Here is a 21,789-nt window from a genome sequence, read left to right as displayed (position 1 = left end):
AAATGTGTTGTAAACTTGCAATTCGCAGTACAAATTTACCACAAATGCAAACACACTACAGCACACAAGCAGCTACTTTGTTTCCATTGTGCTTTACTGTAGTTTAAATTTATGGTTCACAAGGCAACATCACAAAACAAAATAAAATGATGGACGGAGTGTTGAAACTTTTCAAACACTCACCCCCAGTCACAGATCTGGAATTAATCATCGTTATTTAGCTCACTACATCACCTCAGTTTGGACCGAACCATATGCAAATTAGCCTTGACCCTGTTCCCCATGGGAACAGTTCAGCCTGAATTGCCAGGCCAGGTCCTTCCTGGACAGGAAACAAACATCCTGAGACCGGTTTCAGGGTATCACCTTTCATCAGCCAGGCTAGCTTGAATCCAGTGGGGCAGCAAGCAAGGGACCCACATCTGGGCATACCCTAGCCACTTAGGGAACACAAAATGAAATTTACCCTTGCATCAAAAATTGATGGAGGATCAATTTCACGCTAAAATGTATCAGGAAATTACGGATTTACATTTCGCAGAATTACATATAATGTTGAGTCATTTAGATGTAATTTCACATAATTATGCAAAAGCAAAAACACAAAGTTCACACACCTTTATATTTATATGTTCTTAAAATAGCACATGCCAGAACTCAATAACTGCTATATTATCAACTTAAACATTTCACCTAGATGTCTGATTTAGTCCTATATGTATTGCAGTGTATTGGAAGCTTTAATCAATGGAGTGCAGTGTATTGGAAGCTTTATTCAATGACAATTGTTGCATTTTGCCTGGTTTTATATTCCTGGCCAGCAATTATGAGACCTGGCAGGTTGCCTCATCTCCTGCTCAGTGACGCCCCTTAGCAAAGTTCAATGCAGTTGTGAGGTCTATGAAGTATTTTGGTTTTCGCCTGAGCTCCACATGCAACCTTGCAGGTATTGCACAGCGCAATCTGATTCCCATGGCGTGCAAGAGTTTTTGGTCTCCAGAATCATCCTTGCAGCATCCTGTACCATGGCAGTTAAATCAGTGTGCAAGACATTGTCTGAATCCTGATATCAGACAGTTCCTTTTTCTCTAAGGATCAGTACCATTTCCTCCAGTCTGTCATCAGTACACCAGCTAGTTCAGGGTCTGGTTCACTTAGGCAATCCAATATGCCCCTGTGCTGTTCAAAGGACAGTTTGCCTATGGCTGCCTGCAAGGTGTGTCCAAATGTCAATTGCAATGTTGTTTTTGGTTTTCCTTAACTCAAATTTCTTTAGTCATGCCAAAGCTCCATAACCACGAGGTCCACTGTGGTGCATATGTATGCTGTCATCACTGTGCCATCTCCTCGCACCCTCAGTTTTTGTCTCTAGGTGACATTCACATACTAATGGGAAATTCGTTTTCTAATCTGGATATTCGTTATAGGCATTCACAAGCCTAGAAGATTAGTAAGTATGTATAGTATGGGAGGCAGGCAGTACCCCCAGTACAAGGCAAGATCTACACACACAGGCGGGCAATGTCTGACCGTAGGTCCGGGCCCACCACACATGAAGCATGCAGCACTATCTGCCGAACAATGTAGCTATGGGTGAAGGACAGCTAGCTATGGATGAATTTTTGTAGATTTGCTTTTAGTGGGAGGGAAAGAGAGGTTTAGATTCTTACCAGGCACCACCTTGGGGGTGAGATGGAAAGTGGATACCGGCACCTCTCCATGTTACATGAGCACCAATAACATTACTCAAGGTCACCTTCAGTTTGTTAAACAAAGGAGAATAAGTGATTTGCCCAGAATCACAGGATGTTTAACTTGTCTTCTTAGCTACTTCTTTGACCCTGCCACCACACTCAACCCCAGCCCCAATAACACTTCGGATTACGTTCCTATAGTTTTGTATGAACTTCAAGTCTGTTGTAATTGAAGACAACCTGGAAATGTTACAAAGAAAGAAAGCAGCCCTTCCATGCGATCTTCATTTAAACTTCTTTGCTGAAGCATTTTAGCCCCCCTGGGACTGCAGCCATTGACAACCAGGGAACACACTCACTGTCTGACAACCTCTTTTTTAAGGTTAATTTAAGGGCCGGGGGTGAGGGATGAACGGGAGAGGGTAAAATATAAAAAATGAGTCATGAGCAATTATTTTATTGATATGTAATGATTACAGCAAAAGCCAATGGTTCAGGACTGGGGAATTGAAATAAATAAGAAAGCCATCCAATCATGAGCAAGACCAAGCCCAAAGCTTACCCTAAGTATATACTAAAGTAATGGTTGCAATACTGTCTGCATCAGACAGCTTAAGCTTTCTGTAGTGATACAGCAAAAATTATCTATGTATGAATGAGATAATATACAAATATAAATTAACATATGCAGCACATCAGCATAAAACGTAGGCCCCAATCACATGTGGAATGGACTGGGATGTCGTATTTACTGCACCCTGTAAAAGGTAATTCTCCAAAGTGAAGTTTTTCCTGGGTGTGGTAAATATACCTTATCTAGGTTTTAGCCCTAAGTACTGTGGAAAAGCATGAAAATGCAATATTTACCCCACCAAATCCTTCATGCTTCTTCTCCACACATTTAAGCATTCATAAGCCAAAATGTGTCAGAGGTGTGGTACTTACCCTATAAGTACCTCTCCCTAAGGTAATTATTTCAGGAATAACTTACATATGATTCATTATTATGATTATGCTAAGGAATCATAATTATGCTAATGAATTGGAATTTAGCCCTGCACTCATAATCATTTCTCAGGACACTTTGGTATTTACTCAATACATTTGCATTACATCATATCCTACCATTTATATCAGCACGTTTTAGGGCTGATCCCAGCAACCAGAGAAGGACAGTTACAAATGAAAGGTTCAGCCACATCACGTTGTTTGCTTACAGTGTACAGAGCTCATGTGTATGGGCCCACCCCTTCTGTGATAGCAAAAAAGGTATGTCCTGAGCACGAGATGTATCAACGACCCTAGCAAGTGCTCCGGTGCAGAGACTCCATCACCCTACTTCTTAATCTGTTAGCACCATGCGGGCCATCCCTGCAGCTGCTGTCATGTTCCAGACACTGATAACTGGAGGTAAGATTGCCAGAACCTTCTATAGGCTTGAATTTTGTCAACACGCAAAGGTGTACATAGATATTAAAAAAGTAGTGATCGGGATGATGCTTAATTCTGTCGGAAATCTGCTGTGAGGAGAAATATCCTCAGCTGTCTGTTCCTACTTTCAGATCATTGCCATGTTTCCTTTGTCTCTGTCGTTTCCTGTATGTTTCCTTCTTTAGCTCAGTTTTAAACACCCTTCAATTGCTATGGATGTTTCCCATAACGTAACATATAGTGCTCTCTAGGTTCACCATTGTACTCTAGAGTAAGCTATACCCTAAACTTGCCTCAATGACTTGTAGTCTTCAGAGGATGTCACACTTTACTGAGGGACTGCCATATTACTCTTGCTAAGATTTTGAGTTGCAGTAACTGTACCCAGGGACCATTCCTGCTAGTTCACTGTGACAAGGCAGTCTAACAACCTCATTGAAATCAAGTACCAGTTTATTAATGAATGCAAATCTTTATTAACATTATCAGGATTGTGTTTTCAATAATGATCTCAAACATTGTACCAAGTGCAATGGAAGACTCAGCGTACCTGTTGTCATGGTTACCATAAGATGATCACTAACTTATTTTTGCATAAAAGTTGACCGTAGGATGGAAGTCGGCTGCTGCCCACATAAAAAGAACAAATTCGGTAAGTTGACAGAACCCTCATCCTACTTTGTGCTCCATTGTCCTCAGTGTATCACAGAAGGAAATACACTTGTCTTACTTTAGATTTACAGTGCAGTAAACATGTATAATTAGCAGTTTCTCTGTAGAAGGAAAATCTGCACAACATAAAGTGTTGGATATTTGCACTATTGGAATGTACCTAAACTGATTAGCAAGTGGTCGAAACAAAAGAGATGCTGTCTTTCCACACTGCCATCTCTGAATAAGGAACTTTCTTGTCTTCATTTAATATTTTTTTCCCATTCTTGAAACATTCTGTTAGCACATTTTCGCTTTAAAACAGTGAGCCCAATTAACTTAGAAATTATATATATGTAGGAGTACATTTAGAAGCTGCATTTGTGCAGTTTCTTTTTTTTAGGATTTGAATTTTAAGCACTCACAAAAGTATCCAAGAATACTGCTGGAAACCTGTGACAATGTCACTATTCCAGGAAATCAGTTTTTGAGTTCCAACTTAAAATAAGAAGATATACACACCTACATATGTTCATGAGAAATACTTTTTTTCACTATTTGTCTTTTTTCTCCATGAGTAAAATAAAAAATCGCCAGATCAAATTGTTGTCGGGCTTCTCTAATGCAGCATATGCTACCTTTGTTCAATTGGCTTTCTGTACTTTTCAGACATAGCACAGATGTTTCAAAGTATCAAGCTGGTAAGACATCTAGTTTCAACTGGTCCAGTAGTTTTCTGCTGGGTGGCCACAGCTTGCACGCTTTCAAGGAACTTTTGCCAGCTCTATCTTGAAATGACATGGGTGTAAGCAGACTTCATTGCAGGACCTAGAGACATGTATATTTGAGTGCTAGCAAGCAGCTATTGTAACTAGCCATTGGATAGGCCATCTGTGCCTGCAGTGTCAAGACACACCCGGAAACAGCTGGTTCCACAATACTATATCAGGCAGTTAGCACTGAACTGTTGCTAATAATCTTTAATGGAGATGAACTATACATATTGGACGTTTCTGAAACATGAACCAGATTATACGGATTGCCTTTGCTGTAAAATCTATACCATTGCCTCATTTAGCCTAGTGGTATAATTATTTTCCTGAGTTGAGCTCTTCAATTAAAAAAGCTATTCGCTAAGATGGCTGAGTTACTCTTGTGAAGTATGAAAGAAAATCCATACCAATACCTGGACCTATATATTCTTACGCTTCAAGGAACATGAGGCTTGTGGCCCAACTCAACCTAAAAGTGTATGCTCTGTGAGGGGTTACATTTATGTATGGTAATTAAGTATTACTTTATGTTAAAAAAAAAACTAGAAATTCACTGAAAAAAACAAAAGTTAAAGTATCATTATTGTTAGGTGTGTTTAAAAGATCTATGTTTTTTTTTAAACAAAACTCTTAGGAAATCACTTAAATAACCAAAGGCTAGAGTAACATTATACTTAGGTGAATTTGTCAGTGACCATATTAAAAGTTTGAACTAAAAAACACAGAAAGTTAGCAGCACTAACTATAGCTTGTGCCCTGCCATGCACTGCTTCCAACCTAACATATGACATCACTCATGACATATTCTATGACATCATACATGACAGCACTGATGACATCACTGAAAATGTCACCTAATGAATGTTAGTTTGTTTTATAGTTTACGTAGTAGTGTGTAACTTCAATATTACTTTTCTATATACCTTTTTACAGCTTGGGGCCAGTTGATGGGTGTAAGGGTTTACAAAACACAACTGTTCCTAGTGCACCATAGGTGTGTGGAGGTATTGACCACATTATAAATGTTTCTACTGAAGAGTAACTCTGTGTGCAGGTTACTGTTGAGTTGTGTTCATTATGTTCTACACAAATCTTTGGTTTAGCAAAACGTTTTCAATAGGAGTAAGATTCTTTGTAGTAGATAGTAGCATTTGTAAACAGACCAGTTATTAGACAGGAGTGTGTCAGCATGACATTTTCTGCATAAGATACAGGACTGATTGCATTAACTACTAATGTATGTACATGCACTCCTTTTGCTTTAGACGATGGGCTATTTGTAAAGCTTTCACCATAGTAGGAAGTGCACAGGTAGTTCGATCTTTACCATCGTCAAATGCGGTTATTGTAAGTAAATAGTGTCTTTTTTGACAATTGTTGCATAGAGTGTACACTGCGCTTAGCAGATATATTTTAATAAGCAGTAGTGCATTTCTCATGAATGTTACACTGTTTACAAACAGTGTGCTAAGAATGAATTCTCTCAATTGAGTAAACACTACATATACAGTACTAACTTTACTAATATAGGTCCAATCAATCAATCAATCAATCAGTAATTTGTTGAGTGCGCTTCTCACTCTGTAGGGTCTCAAGGCGCTGGGGGGATGCTACTGCTTGAAGAGCCAGGTCTTGAGGCGCTTCCTGAAGGTTAGGAGGTCCTGGGTCAGACGTAAGTCAATAGGGAGGGAGTTCCAGGTTTTGGCGGCAAAGTGGGAGAAGGATCTGCCGTTGTGGTACGGTGGATGCAGGGGACGGTCGCGAGTGTGGTGGAGTGGGGCTGGCGTGTCGGGATGTGGAAGTTGAGACGCTCGTTGAGGTAGGCAGGTCTGGTGTCATGGAGAGCCTTGTGAGCGTGTATCAGGAGTTTGGAGGTGATCCTTTTGTTGACAGGGAGCCAGTGTAGATCTCTGAGGTGGGCTGAGATGTGTTTGTGGCGAGAGAGGTTGAGGATGAGTCGTGCTGAGGCGTTCTGGATGCGCTGTTGTTTCCTCTGGAGCTTAGCTGTTGTTCCCACGTAGAGATCATTGCAGTAGTCCAGTCTGCTACTAATGAGGGCGTGGGTGACCGTTCAGTCGGTGTCAGGGGTTTCATGCAGTATCTACAGTAGGACATTTGGTTTGGGATTAGAATTCGCTATTTTGTCTTTTTCTCAATAGTTGTATACAGAGTGAACAACGTACTTAAAGAGGGCTTCCCATGTATTTCTGGTTGATGTGAACTGTGCTATTGTAATGCCATAGCAATTTATGTAGCAACATACTGGAAAACAAACTTTAGATGATGTCCTCATCCAAGAGGTATCATCAGATATCATCAGTGATGTCATATATTATGTCATGGAACATAGAACATGGAACATGCCATCAGTGATGTCATATGTGAGATCATAGGCAGTGCATGGTGGGAGCCAAGTTATAGTTAGCGCTGCTAATTGTAACTGGTAAATTTCTGTGATTTTTAAATTCAAAACGTTATTGTTGTTACTGACAAATTCACCTAATTATCTAAACCTAAACTCCTATACCAAATACTCAGAGGAATGAATTAAACAAATGAAGGTGGCTGGGTGGTGCGGCACACACACTAAGTATTCTGAGAACACAATCAATTAAATGCAATTAGCAAGGGGCGTTCAAAATGGATGAGAGCCACTGTTAGAAATTGGGTCTCCTATTGGTAGAGGTATACACTTTTGTCCATGGAAGGACCACAATCCTAGTCAGGGTAAGTCCCAACACAACCTAAATGATCCTGTGCTCACCCTCTGGTAACTTGGCACAGAGCAGGCAGGCTTCACTCCGAAGGCAATGTGAAAAGTATTTGTGCAATAATTCATACAGTAACACAGTGAAAACACCACAAAAAATACACCACACAGGTTTACAAAAGTAGATGATATTTATCTGAATAAAATAAGGTCAAAACAATGAAATTCCAACATACACAAGCTAAATTAAATCCCACCAAACCGTTTAGAAATACAATAGCTCCAACTGGGGCCATTGTGGCACTGTTGAAAGATTAGTTCCCAATAATCTGACACCACAGGTGCCGGTCAAAGAGTTGCATGGATCCCCAGGTGCAGTACCTTTTGAAAATGAAGAAGAAAAGACGTCACATAGAGTTGTGGAGATGGGGCGTCGCTGGGGCCACGGCGGTGTCAGTCCCTTTCGGCATTCAGAGAGATGCGGCATTGGTTCTGCATTGGAGGCAGGGGGAGGCGAAGGTCAGTTCCTTCTGGTTGCAGGGGGAGCTGGTGCAGTGTCACAGATGATGCGTTGGCTCTTTGTGACCCGTCGATGTAGCCACTCGGCCAAGATGTGATATGTCGATTTCGCAGTGTTGCAATGACTCTGCATGAAGTCAGTGGTGTGGTGGCAATGTTGAACTTGCGTTGCAGGTTCCGGTTGTTGCATGAAGCGATGTCCTCGGGAGTGAGAGCAGGCTGCGGCGTCGGTGATGGCGTCACTGAAGTAATTCCTGGTGTAGCTAAAGTCAGAAAACTAGATAAAAGCTAGCTGGTGAAGTCTTTGTTGGCCCTGAGATTTCAGAACAGGAGGCAAGCTCAATCCAAGCCCTTGGAGAGCACTTTTGGGGAAGGCAAAGTACTTCCAGTAAAGTCGGTGGCCAGCAGGGCAGCAGGGCAACAGCAGAGCAGCAGTCCTTCTCAACAAAGCTGTCCAGATGCAATCTTTGGGCAGCCAGGCAGCTCCTCTGACAGAGTTCAGGTGTAGATCCAGAAATGTCTGATTTGGTGGAGTTAGTAGCCCATTTCATATACCCAAAAATGTGTTTGAAGTGGGGAAGACTTCAAAGAGTGGTTTTGAAGTGCATAAGTTTCCCTTTCAACCCAGTCCTATCTGCCAAAATCCCTGTGGGGTGTTATACGTTCTTTGCATTAGGGCAGTCCACTGGCTTTTGAAATGTAAGAGAAAGGCCCTCAGCCCTTCCTGCCCAGGGAGATCAATTCAGGATGCATCTGAATGCAGATGTGACTGAGTGTCCTGTTTTTATGGCTTTCTGTGTGGAACGCACAAGGGAAGCTGTCAACAAGCACAGACCAGGCACAGATGGTAGTAGGTGCTGAGAAATGCCCACTTTCTTAAAGTGGCATTTTTTAAAACAGTAATATTAAATCCAACTTCACCAGTAAGTAGGATTTTTCTTTTACCATTTTGGCCATACTAAATATGACATGGCCACCCCTTCCAGATCAGAATCTACCACTAAAAAGTATATGAGGGCAGTGATAATGCTAGTCTATAAGAGGAGCAGGCCTCACAGTAATTGAATACAAATGTGTGATTATTTTACTACTAGGACATGTAAAACACATATGTACATGTCCTGCCTTTTCCTTACACTCTACCCTGCCCTATGGGTTACCTAGGGCCTACCTTAGGGGTGACTTATATGTAGTAAAAGGGGAATTTAAGGCTTGGCAAGTTGTTTTAAATGCTAAGTCGAAGTGGCAGTGAAACGGCACACACAGGCCTTGCAATGGCAGGCCTGAGACAAAGTTAAGGGGCTACGTATGTGGGTGGCACAATCAGTGCTGCAGCCCCACTAGTAACATTTAATTTACCGGCTCTGGGCAGATGTAGTGCACTTTACTAGGGACTTACGAGTAAATTAAATATGCCAATCGGATAGGAACCAATGTTACCATGTTGATGGGAGACAGCACATGCACTTAATCACTGGTTAGCACTTGTAAAGTGTGCAAAGTCCTAAAACCAGCAAAAACAGTATCAGAAAAATGGAGGGAGGCAGGCAGGCAAAATGTTGAGGGATGACCACCCTAATCCTGCAGGTCTAACAGCCACTAATTCTTCTTCTGTAGGAACAAGTCCAGAACATAAACAAAATTTCAAGCACTCATAAAATAATAATAGTTCCGTTTTGAAAGTTCCACCAAAATACTTTATTTTCATATAACTTTTCAGAAGTCTTTGACGTTTTCTAGCCAATTTGAATTTCATTTATGCTGGAAGTACACCAGCAGACTTCATCAGGGCTACAATACAGTTACACTAGCTTTTATTTACTCCCAAGTCAGGCATATAGCAAAACCATCACCTAGGTCAGGCTGACCTAATCACCACAATTGAAAACATTTAAACACTGTAAAATTCCAAGAGGATCAAACTTGTGTCAAAAGAAAAATACAAACATAGATTGGAGTTTGGTAATTAATTGATGATTGACACTCACCACTATATTTCCCAAAAGAAAAGAAGAAAAAAAGTATAAAAAGAGTAAAGGATATTAATGATAAGGAACGATCAAGATCCGTAAATGTAAGGCAGATAAGCTGGTATGATATTTCTAGCAAGACACATTAGGGTCTGATTACGACCTTGGCAGATGGGATACTCCATCACAAATGTGATTGATATTCCACCACGTATTACAAGTTTCATTATATTCTGTGGAACTTGTAAAACGGCTGACAGGATATCCGTCATGTTTGGGACAGAGCATCTCATCCGCCAAGGTCATAATCAGGCACATACATTTGACTGGCTATTAGGTGAGCTCCTATAATGCAAGCTTATTGTTTGCACAGCATTAGTTTGAATAGGCCTTTGAGGAGAATATTAGGATGTTATACATAACCGATATTTGATGACCGTAACTTTGAGATCTTTGGGACTATATACCTGCGTTGTTAATTTCATTCCAGGTGAATGGATATTGTACCAGCTTATCTCTCTGTCAAGAATCGATTAATGTAACACCATTTTTACAAACGTTCAAAAAAGATGCCTTAGCAAAATACATATTCTAAAAAATGCTGCTGCTCACCTTCTTCTTGGCATTCTTAGACACAAGCCGGTGTCCTCCGCACTCACTCACCTTCAAAAGCTTACGGTCCATAAGCACAATGAATTCAAGTCTCTTTGTATCACCTTTAAGGCACTCCAAGCCATAGGCCACAAATATCTCAGACAAAGCTTTCACTGGCATATTTCACCTAGATCACTGCACTATTCTGTGACCTTCAACCCAATAGTCCCTAAATTTACGAAAATCCTCTTGGAGTGGGAGGAGTTTTGTGACATTTATTACCAGACTATGGAACTCCCTCCCCACCCTACCTCAAGAAAGAGACTCAAGTGTTAGATTTTACAAATGCCCCAAAAGCCTGGCTTTGTAAACAATATTTCTATCTTTACTTTCTCTGTGTCTTTGTGGCCGCCCTTTTGCTGAGTTTAGCACCTAGAGCACCTTAGGATAGTAGTGTGCTTTAGAAATATTATTTTCATTGCATTTCTTTAGCTCCCAGTAAGACCACTCTACTCTTGAAGCCCATAACTCTGCAGAGAGAATCACCTCAGAAACAGCACTAGCTTGTTTGCCAGACATCTCAGAAATGAAAACCGCTAACACCATGCACTTCAGTCAACCAGGAGACCCATTGGACCCGTATCCATACTACATATTTTCCAAAGGACTTGACTCCATCTGCATAGTCCTCATACCCCTCCTTAACACCTCACTCTCCTTTCCCACTTGTCCAGACTCCTGGAAACAACCCACCATCCTATTGCTCCTCAAAAAACCATAAATGGGCCCTGTAAACTTGACCATCGACAGGCCCTTCTCCTCCCCCCCCCTACACAGCCAAGGTTGTGGAGAAGCTGAACAACACAAGACTAGACAACTACCTCAACTCAAACAGCTACCTGGACCCAATCCAAAATATATCACACTAGCTGGCCTCATTGCTGCCACCAACAACATTCCCCTCATCATGGACAAAAGAGAGTTAGCAGCAGTCAGATATGATTGCATCATTCAACATTGTCTCTCACCCAATACTCATCTAATGCCTCTATGAGGCTGCACTTTCTGGCCTAGCATTTCTATGGATCAACATTTTCTTCGCAGGGTGCTCTCAAATGATAAGCATACCCTTCTACTTGCCTGATGTCTCTAAACTGATCTGCAGCATCCCTCAAGCCTCCTCCCTGAACTCTACTCTCTTCAGCACCTAGAGACCCTCCTTCACCAGCATCAATAGCTCCCATGAATTCAACAACATCTCCTATGCAGCTAACACTCAGCTCATCCTTTCCCTAACAAAAGATGCTGCTACCACCCAAATAAACTTCATTAGCTGCACATGCATTGTAGCACACTGGGTGAAATAAAACTCACCTCAGTCTCAAAACAGAAGTGATCCTAGTTGGCTAAGACATTTCTCTCCGGTTGTTCACTGATCATTCTTTATCTTACTCCCCATTTATTAAATGCTACCAGAAACCTGGGTCAAATGATTGACAGCCAAATTCCCATAGTCAGCTCTATCGCCTGCTTCTGCACCCTTAAAATGCCCAGAAAAGTCTTCACATGCTCCTGTCAACACTAAAAGATCTGTCATGCAAGCCCTTGTCACCAGAAGGCTCAACTATGCAATACGTCAGCATTAAAGCCCAACTCACCAATAATCTCCAAGTAATAGATTATTGTAATAATAGTAATACACTCACGAAAGCCCATATCACGTACCCTTATCTATCTAACCACATCAAAGACCTCCACTGGCTTTCAATCCACAAACATGCCCTTTTCAAGCACCTCACACAACTCCAATGTACTTTACCACCAATTCCCAGCTTACCTCAACAGACACATCCACTTCGTCTCCCCAGCCAGATACCTTCGCTTTTCCAGCCTCCTGTTCACAAATGTAGCTGCTTAACCAGAGTGGGAGGTCAGGCCTTTCTCCTACCTTTGTCCAAAAATTAGAAAGATCTCCCCCACCACATCAGAGCTTCCAGCTCTGTCCTTAAATGCAAAAATAAATAGTTATTTCTTTTCTATTAGGTCCCAGGCAGGCCAGTACTCTCTCCTTCACATGTGCCAGGATACCCTTCCAGGGTATTGTGCGCACTGCAAATAACAATTACGTAACATAGCACTATGGTGCAAGTGAAGTGTGCCTGGCAAAAGGCAGTCCAAAGTGCTCCAGTAGAGGGAAAAGAGTGAAACAGTGCCACATCTTAGTAGCTCTGACAATGTTCTGCTCTCTCACTTTAACAAAAAGCAGAGCATGACTTTGGTTGTTCCTCTATGTTGCATCAAATGTTATTAACTTTGCACTGTTGTTTTCACTTGTCTCTAAGTATCTCTGTCTGTCAGTTGCAATCTTCATTCTGCTTCCGTTTCAGCTTATCTTTGGTACTCCGCTCTCCTCCATGCCTCCTTACATGTTTAGATTACCCAATTTTTCTGCTCTCCAAAAAATGGAATTCTCTGCCACATTAAATCCCATCCTCTGTCCACCTATTATTTTGCGTTGTATTTTGCATCATTGAGCACTAAGACTATCTTTCCTTCTCCTCATTCCTAAAACAATTTAAATTTAAGAGTCTAAGTCGAAAACCAGACTTGTGTCTGTTCTTTACATTTGTTCTGCTCTTTTGAAATGAAAAATAAATTACACATAGAAATCTACATTGTATTATTTTTTTTCTGCAGATTGCCTACTTTGTGAGCATTGTGTCACTGTCCACGACAGTAGTTGCTCAGGTATCTTCAAGCAATGTCCTCCTGATGCCACTCACTGTGCCAAAGGCCTAGAGAACAACACAGTTGGTAAGTGTTACTTCCCACATACCTGTAACATGTGATTCCCATTGCCAAAATTTCAGCCATTTATGGGTTGGCTGTAAGCTTCCTGGCTGATCTCCAGAATGACCTTCTCTACATGGTACAAATGTGACTGGCTAATATGTGCTGTCTGGTACTGTCGTGTAGGCTCTCATTATTATAATGAGACTACTGGATGTCGAGTGTGGGAAACTGAGTCTGACCCACTATAGGTGACACCTGTCGCTCCAATCCAGGTTCTGCTCCGGGTAACTAGCAGTGCCTCATCTCTTCCCAAGGGCAGGGATGATTGGGCAGCCGAGCTCATGACATAACTGGTTTCTCAGGGAAGCCGTGGTCACTCAGGTCTCATCTGCTTCTCTCAGTTACATTAGTCTCATTTTTACAATGACAAACAGAGGCAGTGAGTGTTTCAATAAGTTTTTAATAAAGCGACTGCATCTTAGATAGCAAAGTGTGAGCTGCAATAACCAGAATGATACAGCATGACAAGATTAATATCATGACAAGGAGAGTGAAGCAAAGAAATAACGCTACCATATTGCCACTACAGTCAATGCACTAATTCCTACCTAAGCTATAATAGAACACAGCATGTTAAACTCTAATCTGCCCTTCAGGTTCTCCTGGGAAGACATCATCCCCCATACCTGAGCAAAGCCCTGGAATCTGCAAAAGCAGCTGTAGCGAAGCAATCAGCAATCAACATATGGTCGTGGTTCTCTAGGAGGACTCTCCCTCTAACGTGTAAGGGACAGGGAAGTGTTTTTATAATAAAACAGTTGATGTTCTGAGAAAATGTCCCTACGTAAGGATATATGTTTTCTACGAATGTCAGAGACTAAACTTATACCACGTTCACCGGCAACCTATCTTGCTGCAGCCTTTGAATAAGCATAGAGTGAGCAAGAATGTCTTGTTTGAGAACAGAGTGCTGGCCGAGGTAAAAACAGTTAGATAGATAGAAAATAAAACAAGACCATAAAAGCAGCTACTGTAACAATAATAAAGCAAAGCCGAATAAAATATATCTACAATAAAGTGCACAGCGACAGGCCTAGTATGTTAAAATAATGTGCATGGAGTTGTAACTAAAATGTCTACACAACAGTACAAATACCTTAACCTGCCAACCCCAATTCTATTGCCTGCAGGTTTTTAAAGTGATAATTTGCAAACAATCTATAACAGGAAAGAAACAAAGGGAGGGTGAAATTGTGGTAGAAGTAAAACCACACTAACCCAAACTCTATAGACCTTTTTAGAAAACATCAGAATCTTTGGCCTCACTTAGAACTTTAACAAACCCACCCACACTACCAGACACCTATTGTACCCTATTTTCTTCCCAATCATCAATATATTAGTTGGTAAGGCCGCAACTAAGAGCTGGACAGACCATGCTCTTTTCAAATTCATCATACCGATCTCATACCACCACAGACCTACCACCACTGGAACTACCCACAACAGACAGAAATATAACATAGAAGAAGAGTCACCTTCGTCCCCATCCACACTCCAGCCTGAGCACATCAGTAACTTTATGAAAGCATCAAGAACCTCAACAGCTGTGTTGCTGCATGCACAGACACCCTAGCACCCCTCAAGTGGAACCCAACAGCAGGAGCCCAACGACAGCCAGGTTGGTACATAAAGGATCTCAGGCCAATGGAACATCAGCAAGGAAATGCTCATCAAATTCAAAGATTTCACTGCCCTTCCTGCTATCCCATAAGCATGCCCCCTCACAAGACATTTGCAACAAGAGCTCAGAATTCTGCTCTAACAGAATCACCTTCATATATAGCAACCTCAATTCTTCAACAAACCCTCTCACCATTGCTACTAAACGTCATGACCGAAGAAAGAACTGCAACCATTAAAACCACCCTCTCAGTGTCCACATCTGACTCTTGCACCCAAAGTACTTTTACCAAAGGAGCCCTACTGGTCAGTGAAGCACTAACACACATCCTTTATGCTTCCATTGGCCCAGCCACGTTCCTGGACACCTGGAAACATGCCACTGTCATGCTCTTGCTCAAGAAACCATCTACCTACCCAGCCATGGGTCCAAACTATTAACTCATCTCCCTCTTACCATACCCACCAAAGGTCTTAGAGAAAATAATCAACCACTGCCTTACTGACCCCTCAGCAACCACCAGTACCTTGATGCCATGGAATCCAGATTTATGTCCAACCACAGCACTGAAACAGCAATCATGGCCACCACAGATAACATCCACATGATCCTTAAGAAAGAAGACATGTCAGCCCTCATCCTGTTGGACCTCTCTAAAGGATTACACATAGTCTCAGATCCCATCCTCATGAGGCACCTGCACACGATCAACATCTAAGGACCAGCTCTCTGCAGGGTCTGTTCCTTTTGAAAAAATTTAACACATGCTGTCAACCTGGAGTCCTACTCTTTGGAAGCCTGCAAACTCATCTGCTGAGTGCCTCAAATTTGATTGCACAAGTCCACCCTCTTCAATGCATACATGATCCATCTGATCAACTCACACAACATAAACATGGTCTCCAAAACTGATGTCATGTAATTCATACTTTCCCTCTTGAACAAGATCCCCAATATAAGAAACATGTTTCCCGTCTGCATGACCAAAGTGGCTAACTGTATCAAAGCCAACTGCCTCAAGCTCAAAACTGACAAAACAGAAGTAGTGATATTTGGCAAGAACACCCCACCATGGGACTTTAGCTGGTGGATGGACTAGGACCTATACACAGCACCCAAGCCGGGAAGCTTGGAATATCAACAGCAAAGAGCACATGATGGGGCAAGTCAGCACCATCACTGCATCCTGCTTCCACATCTGAAGATGCAGAGGAAGATCTTCAAATCGGTCCCAAGAAACCCTAGAAAAACTGTCGCTCATGACCATGTCACCAGCAAGGTGGACTACAGCAACACCCGTAATGCTGGGATCACCTAGCAACTCACTAGAAGACTAGAAATCTTCCAGAACTCAGCAGCCAGACTCTTCTTCAACCTTCCATACAGAACTCATATCAAACCACGCCTCAGGGAGCTTCACTGGATCCCGATACACAGACACACTCATTTCAGGCTCCACACACACATATTTAAGGCACTACAACCTCAGGCCACACATGCCTGAGTAGTCCCATTTCTTTCCACTAACCACACAGACACCTCAACAGGAATCCTACAACACATCCCAGAAATACACAGAACGAGATTAAGAAGATGGGCCTTTTCTTACATAACTCCTACAGCGTGCAGTCTCCTACTCCTTATCAGAACCGAAATCTTTACAAGTAGCTGAAGACCTAGCTTTTCAATTAAACAACTTACCATGGGCAGGGGCAAGCACACACACCTGGTAAATGCTAGAATACCCTTCGGAGAGGGACAACTTGGTTTTTAAAAACACATAATAGAACATATATGCAAATCAATTGTAAAAGGGCATACAGAGCATGCGAGTTAAAAATCATTGGCAGAATATCATTGAGTAGGCATCATGGTGGGATTGGATAGGTGTGACAACCCATTCATTAAATCTTCAAATGGAAGTTTTCTTTCTACTTAAAAATGGCATTTGATGAAAAACATTTATGTAAAGCTATGTTAACACACTGAGCCCTTGTTTCTTCTGTGTGTACCAGTTTGCCCAACTCCTTCTTCTGCAGAACAATGTCTGCTCTGGAAATAATGCTGAGATCTGTTTTATGTTAAACCAAAATATGCATTTTTGCCAACAGGGAGCAATGCTGTTCTGACTGCATTCAAGGACTGTCTGAATCCCTCCTAAAAAACATAGCCTGTGATAGAGAGTTGTCAATTCAAAACTCAATGGTCTCCTTCCAGATCAGCAGAACATGATGCAACTCTGACTTCTGCAATGGAGGGGATGTGCAAGGTATGTACAGTTTGTGACTCTGACATGTATATCATACAAGATGCGCAGAGTATGTGCAGTCTGTGGCTGTCACATCTATAACTGAAGGAATCTGCAGGGTACGTATGGTCTATGACTCCAACATCTTTAAGAGAAGATAAGTGCAGGGAATGTGCTGTGGCGGTACAGTGTGCATCTCAATAATCAGTAATGGAGGAAATGTGCAGGGTAGATATAGTATATGACTCTGGCATCTGTAACTAAGGTAATGTGTATGGTAGTGCCAATCCACTGTATGCCATTCCATTCTAAACCATTCCACTGAACACTACTCCACTATACACCACAACACTGCATGCCACAACACTGTACATTATTCCACTTTACTTCACTCCACTTAATGCCACTTCATTCTGTGCCACTCTACTCTAGGCTACTCTTGTTTAAACCACTACACGCAATGATATTTGACTTAATGCCACTCCACTCTATAGCACTCAGCTGCACACCACTCTGTTCTATGCTACTGGACTCCATGACACTGAACACTATTCCCCTCTATGCTATTCTACTCTACACTACTCCACTCTATGTCACTCCAATCTACTTTACTCCACTTTATGCCACTCCACTCTGTTATTCCATTCTACACCACTCCACTCTATACCTCTCCATTTTATGCTGCTCCGTTCTACACTATTCTACTCTACAACATTCATCTCTGCGCTACTTCACTTTATGCCACTCCATTCTATGCCACTCCACACTATGCTATTCCACTCTATGCCACTAAACTCTATGCCACTCAACTCCACACCTCTCCACTCCACAGTATTCAACTCTATGCCACTCCACTCTATGCCACTCTGATATATGACACTCCACTCTATGCTATACCACTCTTCTCTAATGCTGTTCCACTCCATGTCACTCCAATCTCCCCACTCAACTTTACACCAGTCCACTTTATACCACTCCTCTGTATGCCACTCCACTCTAACCCTCTCCACTCTACGCTATTCCACTCTATGCCACTCCACTCCATGCCATTCCCTTCTACACTGCTCCATAGTGCAAATCTACTGTATGATACTCAACTCTATCCTACTTTATTCTATCACACCCTACTCTATGCCACTTCATTGTGTGCTAATTCACTCTATGCCACGCCATGCCAGTCCGCTGTGCCCCACTCCACACAATACTATTCAACTCTACTCTGTGCCACTCCACTGTGCTTCACAGCACTGCATGTTATTCATCTCAACACCACTCTACTATACTGCACTCCACTACATGCCACTCCATTCTCCGTCATGCCACTCTATGCCACTCGGCTATACACCAAATCATTCTGCACCTCTCTACTCTTTGCTATTCCACTCTACGTCACTCTATTCTATGCCACTACACTCTACACCACTTCTCTTTATGCCACTCCACTCTACTATTCCTGTCTATGCTAATCCACTCTATGCCACTCTATGTTCCACTCTACACCACTCGACTTTATGTCACTCCATTCTATACCAATTCACTCTGTCCCACTCCACTCTACACCACACCACTCTATGCTGTTCCACTCTATGCTGCTCCATTCCATGCCACTCAACAGAATACCACTACACTCTACACCACTGTACTGTATGCCACTCCAATCTACTCCACTCCACTCTATGTAACTCCGATGTACACACTCCACTCAATGCCAAGACACTGTACGCTAGTTCACTGTATGCCACTATAAAGTTCACCACTCTACTGTATGCCACTCCAATGTACACCACACCACTCTACCCAACTCCACTCTATGCCACTTCATCCTACCCACTTCACTGTACACCACTGTAGCATACTCCACTATCCTCTACACCACTCTATTGTACCCCATTAGGGTGTGTGTGTAGAAAGTTACTTTAAAGAGTGAGAGTAGTGTTGCACATATCTTTCTCATGGCTGTAAGTTTCCATTGTGAATACCCCTGTTAATTTAACCAGCTATAGTGATGCAAAAGATGCACATATCATTCTAATGTTCAAAGGTTCATTTGAATTTTTCACTGACTTGAAAACATTGGGGATGAGCCTACAGACAATTGATCTCTGAAAGTATGCTAAACACCACCCCACTCAATCAAGTGAAAAACTTAGATGTGATCATAGACTTCGATCTAACCTTTACACCATGAGCAACTTAAGTGAGCAAAAAGCGAATAAAGTTTTCACATGGATTCTTCAAAAAGCCCAAGCAACCCTGTCATTAGCAATCTCCCACCTTGATGATGTCAGTGGGTTATATCTTGATGCTTCCCTTTTAATAGTTCAGAAACTGCCTTGAACGTAAAACTGCGGCTGTCAAACAGCTGACCTTAGTCACACCAAGTCTTGTTTCAAGTAATTGGCTTGTAATAGCTTAACAGGTCACTTTTCAATGCCACATGTGTAGCTCACAGAACAGTCCATTATAATAGATCATGTTTCCATCAGCAGAAACCACTCGTATATTACCAAGCAAGAGCTATAGCTTGAGGGTAGCTGAACCAGTGACTGTACTTCCCATTAAAAAAAACATTCTGGCAAACCCATCTTCACCATTATCCACTTAGCTAATTTCTAATAGATAATTCCTCCTCAAATATGCAGTATTAACAATCATATCCACTTAGGGATAGCATGAAATCCTTGACCCTTCATACCTTTATTACCACTTCACTCAAATTGTTAAGTAGATATGCTTGGCTGCACCTACTCTCACAATTGCAGCAAACCAGAATCTGCCTGTTGAAATGAATGTCACTTGAAACCTGAGACTGGTTGAAAGAATAATCAAAACCAGGGATCCCATTGCTGACCCAAATGGCAGGTGTACCTTGCTTGCATGAAGATGGTGTGTAGAAGGGTGGCTCTTATGTTTGATACGTCCATATGTTAGGCCTGACACCCTTAGGGCACTGTTAAAACAAACTTGATTGCCTTATTTCCTCACATTTTTGCTATCTGTCTTTTTATATGTCAAAGGCATTTCAAACCCACCCTGAATACAGGGGTCTCATCAGGACAAATGATGACCAGTGTCAACAGCGGGTAATCCATGGACCATGGATTTCTCATTGAAGATGATGCAACTGCATGCACTAGAAGCTTTACCTAATCATAGATTCAGCATTCTGTAAATTGACGTCTGCAGCCGTTGGCCTTATCTACCTGCCCCATGAGTACCTTCATTTTGACTGATTCACTGACTCACCAATAACACTGAGGATTAAGATCCCAGTTGGATGAGATTGTACTTCTGTAATTACTTTGAAAAATTACAGTCTTACCTTGGGCAACCATCCCCCAGGTCATCTTGTGTCCTGATGAGAACCCTGCTCTGCATTCAGGGTGGGGTCGAAATGCCATTGACATTTAAAAGACAGACCCTCCTAGTGCTTATCTCACAAGGGTAATTGTCCTGTGGCTGTACCAGTCTAACTATTAGATGTGACTGTCTTACTTTTTGTAACAATACACTAATGACTGTGTACTAAATGGATATCCTAATTGTTAAATTTGGTGTTTTTTTTTCACTTGGGGTGCACTTTCTAACTATATATATAAATATACATACAGATTGGGGGCACTTATTACACAGATTTTTACACCATCTTCATTGAAATTCAGGATATTTGCTCTTGATTGGTTCAAATGCAGAACTTCCTGCCTGACCTCATATTTTAACTAACAGACTTTCATGTGAAGGTTTGTTTTATGCTCTAGTAGGCCTGCAGCACTCCTTGTGCCGCCCACTTAAGTAGCACTTTAAAACATGCACCAGGCCTGCCATTGCAGCCTGAATACAGTATTATACCGTCATGTCACCTTGGCATTTAAGCCCTCTTGCCAAGCCTTACACTCCCCTTTTATTGCATGTACACCACCCCTAAGGTAGGGCCTCGGTAGCCCAGAGGGCAGGGTGCTTTGTAGTAAAACGGCAGGACTCTTACTTTCAAGTTGTACTTGTCCTGATAGTGAAAAACTCTCAAAGTCAGTTTTTACTACTGTGAGGCCTGCCCCTCCCATAAGATAACTTTGGAGATTCCTTATTATATTTAAGGAGTTGTAATTCCTGAAATGGAAGGTGTAAACCTATCATGTTTAGTACCTTTAATGGCAAAGTTGAATTTATCATTACAATTTTGTAAATGACACTTTTAGAAAGTTGGCATTTTCCTGCTCTTAGTCCCGTGTGCCTGCAGCCTGCAGCCAATATATATCTGGGATGGGGTGGGAGATGGACATGTGCATTCCCTCTAGACAGCCACACACATTGGAGCTTAGGTGTGACTGATGGGACATCAACATCCTGATGGGCCATCCTCAACAGGGAGGGGCTGACACACCTGAATAGGCTATACCCTGTCCCCCACAAAGGGTAGCATAGCCCCCTGTAATGAGTCTGGAGCCAGGGCAGGAAGGGAGGACTGTTGTGCACTTCAAAGCCCTTTTTTGAACTCTCCCCCAATTCAAAGGTTAGCAATTGTTCAATCAATCAGGATTTGTAAAGCGTGGCTAATCACTCAACAGGGTATCCAGGCACTTGCAGGTCCCGGAGGCTCATACTAACAGCAAGGTCTTGAGGGGCTTTCAGAAGGAGAAGGCAGTCAAAAATGTGGAAAAAGGCAAGGATAAAGAAGTGAAAATGAGGGGAAGCAAGGAGAAGGCACTCAAAAAAACAGGGGAG

The 21,789-nt window shown here is 42.0% G+C and overlaps 1 long non-coding RNA gene across 2 annotated transcripts; it reads left to right on the top strand.

The window, feature by feature from the left end:
* Nucleotides 1-2,875: 2,875 nt before the first annotated feature.
* On the top strand, nucleotides 2,876-17,084 carry LOC138258824 (uncharacterized). Of its 2 annotated transcripts, none has more exons than XR_011198585.1 (3): nucleotides 2,876-3,104; nucleotides 13,040-13,156; nucleotides 16,931-17,084. It is a non-coding gene; the product is annotated as an uncharacterized lncRNA (long non-coding RNA). The 2 variants fall into 2 exon arrangements; XR_011198586.1 differs by lacking the exon at nucleotides 2,876-3,104 and adding an exon at nucleotides 3,725-3,777.
* The last annotated feature ends 4,705 nt before the right edge of the window (nucleotides 17,085-21,789 follow it).

Source organism: Pleurodeles waltl, chromosome 2_1 (genome assembly GCF_031143425.1).
Source record: "Pleurodeles waltl isolate 20211129_DDA chromosome 2_1, aPleWal1.hap1.20221129, whole genome shotgun sequence".
NCBI classification, from domain to species: Eukaryota; Metazoa; Chordata; class Amphibia; order Caudata; family Salamandridae; genus Pleurodeles; species Pleurodeles waltl.
The sequence above is the reverse complement of the archived record's forward strand: the minus strand, read 5'-3'. Positions and strand labels throughout refer to the sequence as shown.